Raw genomic sequence first — 6,345 nt, 5'->3', positions numbered from 1 at the left:
ATATATATATATATATATATATATATATATATATATACTAGCAGCTAAACCCGGTTTCACCCGGTCTGTTTGGATGATGTGGCTGTGATTGTTTTCAGTTATGAACTATGGAATAAGTAATTGTTATGCGCTTACAGAAAAACAATTTATATTATAGAAATTGATACATACCTGTTGAAGATTAAAATGTATGTAAGATCTATCGTTTTTGCTGCGTGTATAATCATAGAGAAACTGAAAGACATGAAACGTCCGTTTGTGTGTGTATTTTTGGTGGGATTTTTGCATTTAGCAGGAGTTGGTTTGTATTTTATCTCTCGATCAATGGCCGGACAAACGAAACGGAAAGGCGATCTTTTGAAGTGGGCGTCAAATGAAGAGACATGGACAGTTTTATGACTGAACTTCTTTTGAAGTTGTGGTGAGAGTCGAGAATTGATGTGCATGCGTATGTTTGTGTGTGTGTGAGTGTGTATGTTTGATGGGGTGTGCGCGACAGAGAGAGTAATGTTGATGGTGTATGTATATAGGAGAGAGAGATAACTGAAATTTATCATTCAGTTTATTTATTAATTAATATGTATATATGTATGAATGGCTTCAGTGACACACACTCACATACACACAGGTTGTTTTAATCGATGTTCTCTGTAAGTATGGAGGCTAGGAAAAAATAGAAAGCACGCTCCAATCTATGCACCCGTCTCCACATGTGTGCCATTTTTCATGTGAATCCACCCAACTTCAATTTATATTATAGATATATATGTATGTATATATATATGTATGTGTATACATATATATATATGTGTGTGTGTGTATATATGCGTGCCCCAAAACGGCACGCATCCTCTCCTAATGACCCCATACACCTGCTGGCTTCCGGTATGGGGAGCTTTTGACTGGTAGCACTTACATTTGCAAGTTGTTTGCAAAACATCCATGAACTTGTTGTAGATAACCACTGACATACCAGAAAGACAAGCTGACAATGAGAAAGCCCATTGACGCCAGGAATGATGGGTGGTGGCTGGCGACTGACAATCCTTGTCTCTGTAACATATTGCAACAACTACCAGTGAAAACGACATCCCCATGATTGACTGAGAGGAGGGAGTCGAGAATCAATCAAACCCAGTTGACAGGGAAATGACCTTGATGCAAGCTGTGCTGTAGGCCCTTTGCAACCGAGAGAGGCTTGAAGATACATCATGGAAAGACTTGTAGAAAGAGGACAGAATAGTGTGGATCATCTGATTGTAAAATACATGGTAAATCATCCCTGTACTCATACTACAGCAGACCGATAAATGCCACAGCAAAGACCTCTTCCTGACAGGAAACTGCAGGTTATGAGACTGGTGCATCAGATAGTACTTGGAGGAAACCAAGGTTTCTGTAGCCTGCTGCTAATGAGAAAGGAAGATATAAACAGTTTGAGAACAAGATATGTCAAGCTCTTTATAAAATGACAGGATTTACAGTGGAGAAACTGGGAAAGTTAGCAAGCTTAATATATGATACAGGAAAGGAATTATTTGGAGTGAAATATGGGACCTGACTAGTGATCAGAAAAATGAAACAGTTGAGATGGGAAAAGAAAGCAATGGAAATGTGCAGAGGAAGATGGAAAACCTGGCCTTGTGCTGCTGTATGAAGATTTAAGAAGGAAATACTGTTATGTACAATGATATATCCGCCGATATGAGAGAAGAAAAGAAAGTAAAAGGACTCGTGTACAATTTCAGAAGAACCCGTATGGTGTTACTAAGAAGCTGTTCATTGAACCAAAGAGTGACACTTTATCATGCACAAAAGAAGAATTGGATGCTCATATCAAAGAAACCTACAGCAATCCAAACCGTAAACAGCCACTGCCAACTATAAATGGGTTAAAGCATCTCTTAGAACTTGATATCGAATTTCAAATTGAGGACATTAGGGAGAAAGAGGTGAATGATTTTGTGAGCAAAGAGTGCTCCAGGAAGTGATGGTATTTCATATAAAGTATATAAATATTGCAATAGTCTACAAAAGAAGCTCTTTGTCCTGCTTTGACAGTTGTGACACGAAGAAACTCTAGTAGAGATTAGTGTAAGGCAGAACGCATATACCTGCCAAAGGAGGCCAATGTAGAGACTATAAAACATTTTAGACTGATATACTTATTGAAAGTGGAAAGCAAGATCTTTATGGGAATTCTCTCAAGGAGAACAGTGGCATATCTTCAGAGTAATGGATATGTTGATGAATCTGTTCAAAAGTCCGGAATCCGTGGGATCCCTGGATGCATTCAGCATTGTTTTTTGATTTGGAAAGCAATCCATGATACCAAACAGAACAAGACAAGTCAGAACATTGTATGGCTTGAAATAGCTAATGCACATAACTCAGTGCCACACGAATTACTGATGAGAGCCATGGACCGCTTCCATATGCTGGAGAAAGTAACTAGATTAATGAGTGTATATTATGACAGTTTCGAGATGAGGTTTACAGCTGGAAATTTTACAACAGATTGGCATTGCTGCTGGCTGCACAATATGTCACGTGGTTTATCCTAGTCATGGAGAGATTTTGAAAGCAGCAGACTTTTCAGAACAAATCACTCATGCACAATCACCTAAGAAGGCATTCATGGAATACGTGACACTTCTGTCAACAGACAAGCAAATCATGCAGAGTGTTCTCTTGAGGCTAGACGAACTTGTGAAGTAGTCAAGGATGCAATTCAAGGGAAAAAAGTCGTGTAATCTGACATTTATTAAGGGAGTGCAAAAAGAAGTTAAGTTTAAAATAGCTTAAGAAAACATTCCAACAGTCATGGAAGGACCCTTTACGAGCTTGGGACGTGTATAGGCAGGAACATTGTCATATAGTAGTCGTGGGATGCAACTTATGAAACAAACCGAGGATGGATTAACAGCAATTGATAGCTCAAAGCTACCAGGTAAATATAAAATGAATCTGTAGAAAAGGTGTAGGTAGAAACTCCATAAGTGTAATCTTTGGACACATAAAAGGTGCAGCAATATCAGAGGAAGGTTAACAAGGAAACTAGTTTTTGTATGTGGAAGATGCACAAGTACAACAAACACTGAAAATGGACAGAAAATAGACTCCATCAACTGCCAGGGGAGGGGGGGAAGCTAGAGGTAGTAGATAGCTTCTATTATTTAGGTGACCAAATTAGTAGTGGTGGTGGATGCTCTGAGAGCGTAGCTGTAAGAATAAGATTAGGATGGGCAAAGCTCAGAGAACTCCTACCCCTGCTGCCAACAAAGGGCCTCTCTCGCAGAGTGAAAGGCAGATTGTTTGATGCCTGTGTGTGAACAGCTATGCTGCATGGCAGTGAAACATGGGCTGTGACAGCTGAGGACGTTTAGGCTTGGAAGAAATGAAGGCAGTATGCTTCGCTAAATGTGCAATGTCAGTGTTTATGTTCAACAGAGTGTAAGCATCTTGAGAGAAAAGTTGGGAATAAGAGTCATCAGACGGGGTGTGCAAGAGAGATGACTGCGCTGGTATGGTCATGTGATGTGTATGGATGAGGACAGATGTGTAAAGAAGTGCTGATTTCTAACTGTGTAGGGAACCTGTGTTAGAGGTAGACCCATGAAGACATGGAATGAGGTGGTGAAGCATGATCTTCAAACTTTGAGCCTCACAGAAGCAATGACTAGTGACCAAGGCCTTTGGCGATGTGCTGTGCTCGAGAGGACCTGTCAAGCCAAGTGCACCTGTGCTGGTGGCATGTAAAGAACACCTTTCAAGCATTGGACCTCACAGAAGCAAAATGGCTGACTTCCTTGTGAGTATTGGGCCTCACAGAGGCAATGACCTAGACCTTTGGCATTATGTCATACTTGAGAAGAAGACCCATCAAGCCAAGCGAAATTGCAGTCATGCAAATTGGCACCCATGCTGGTCTATGTAAAAGCACTGTGGTGTCATGCAAATGGCACCCATTACACTCTCAGAGTGGTTGGTGTTAGGAAGGGCATCCAGCCGTAGAAAACCATGCCAAATCAGACAGGAGTCTGGTGCAGCCTTCTAGCATGCCATCCCGGTCAAACAGTCCAATCCATATCAGCATGGACAACAGATGTTAAATGATGATGATGATGATAGTGCTTACAGTTTGGCTTGTATCCATGCCTTTATCATTAGGCCTAACTCATCATAAAGCAAATACCACCATGAGTTATACCCAAACTACAGTGGAAAAGATGAGCCACTGGATTTGGTTACAAAGAGATGATGAGTGATGGCTACAAGAATATTGAGCTATATCTGATAACCAGTTGATGTAGCAAGTGGGGCTTCATTTCAGTGAGTGGGAGGGGAGTGCACAATGATGCCATTGAGAGGTAGGCCTTGAAATGATGTGCATTCTCTCCTGATGTCCCTATGCACTTGCTGGATTCCAGTATGCAGAGCTTTCTAATGGTAGCACTTGTATGTGCAAGTTGTTTGCAAAGTTTTGATAACCACTTGCTTCCCCAACACTTACCTTCTTCTCCCCTACCCGACCCTATATAAAGTAGCTCACTAAGATTTCCCTACCTCATTTTAATCACCTTGGCAAAAGAGTAGAAAACCAGAAGATGTTCAGATAAGCATTCTTGTTCTTTCAACTTAGTACATCTAATCCTTCTCTTTCAGCGCAAATCATCATAATTACCTTATTAGTTCATTTCATTATTCTGTTTCATTACCTATGTAAACATAGTTTTGTCTTCCACGCTGTATGTTTAAAACAAAAACAAACTTAAGATCCCTTCACTCGATCCAATTCTCTCTCTTTCATGCTCATTTATTATCGTCATTTATTCATTCATTTATCTAATTTTGTCACAGATTGGCTGACCGAAAACTCTTGGTTATAGCTCTAGTTCAGATTTTCAAATGCCCAATTCTATCTCACTATTAACATAATATTCTCTGACACCAGCAGCTTGAGTCTCTGTTGTTTCACGGTGTACCTGCCCTCCCACTGCCACCAGGAAGTCTCTATCCTCTGACCTCTATTGGATGTCTCCCATGAACACTTCTAAAGGATAAAGGCCACCTCCCTACTTAGGGTTTATCTCCTATGTAATGTAGTGATCATATAGAGCATAAAAATGATAGTATGGTGTATGCAGGTTGAAGAGTATTGTATGTTTATGAGTTCTACCAAATGCAAGCTTTCTTTTTAGGTACATGACACTGCTGTCCCCCATCTCAAGGTCTCATGGGCCACACATCCCATACCCTCAAGGTTGCCAACCCTGAGGGTATGGGATGTGTGGCCCAATGTGGGCACACTGTGTGTGGGCACACTGAAAGGTAGGTCTGGTGAGATTGTTGAGATGCTTGAACAGAGATGTGTAGAGATAAGAGAGTATTGTAGTTCGCTTGAAACATTGTGTATTGTTTGTAAAGAATAAAAAGTTTTGAATGGTACAACAATGCACTATAATACAAAAAATGGACTATATACTTTTTATAATTTAGTCATCTATAGTCCGATGATATTTCGGAATACAATTCACAGTAGTGGTCTCACAAAGCTCCTTCCGGAATTCCTCATGAGAAGTGTGTGAGGTTGGCTATGTTTCAATCTCGTGTGTGTTGGTATATCTGTAGCGCTGCTTCTAAGTTATGTGTTATACATGCAGCTTCTCTTTCTTTTTTTTTTGTTATAAACAATACATGAGCATATTATTAAGAATGAAACTACACGCATCCAGATGTGGAGAGGAGGTTCTGTTAGGTTCCTCACAGGCAAAAAACATAAGTATAAGATTTTCCGGGCAGGGAACACTGACGGTGTCGGGGGTGTGGGTACACTTCTTGCAGAGAAATGGGTTGATAAGGTAAGCAAGGTAGTCAGAATCTGCGATAGAATACTTAAGATTAGATAAGTACTGCATCAGGGGTTAGCAACCATTATCTCGGCTTATGCCCATCAGCTGGGGCTACATGATGGTCAGAAAGACCAATTTTATGACACCCTCTTGCAGACTACCTCATCAACGAGTGACAGGGACCTTCTCTTTGTAGCTGGTGACTTCAATGGGCATGATGGACAAGATGCAGTGGGCTTCCATGGTGTACATGGAGGCTATAGTTTTGGCTCCTGCAATGAGGGAGGGAACCAGGCTGCTGTAGTTCTGTTATGCAAATGATCTTATGGTTTGTAACACTAACTTCAGGAAACCTGCCAGTCACCTATTCACCTACTGATCTGGTAGACACACTAGTCAAATTGACTACATCCTCGCCAGGAAACAGGAAAGATGGCTACTTATAAATGCCAAAACCTTCCCAGGTGAAGAATGCACCCCACAACATAGATTA

The 6,345-nt window shown here is 40.7% G+C and overlaps 1 protein-coding gene across 1 annotated transcript in view; it reads right to left on the bottom strand.

The window, feature by feature from the left end:
• The window catches only part of LOC106881644 (SPRY domain-containing protein 3), a 126,242-nt gene that overhangs the window by 2,997 nt on the left and 116,900 nt on the right, over positions 1–6,345 (bottom strand). The window lies entirely within an intron of this gene.

This window comes from Octopus bimaculoides, chromosome 15 (genome assembly GCF_001194135.2).
Source record: "Octopus bimaculoides isolate UCB-OBI-ISO-001 chromosome 15, ASM119413v2, whole genome shotgun sequence".
NCBI classification, from domain to species: domain Eukaryota; kingdom Metazoa; phylum Mollusca; class Cephalopoda; order Octopoda; family Octopodidae; genus Octopus; species Octopus bimaculoides.
Note: the sequence above shows the minus strand (reverse complement) of the source record. Positions and strands in the feature narration are given on the sequence as shown.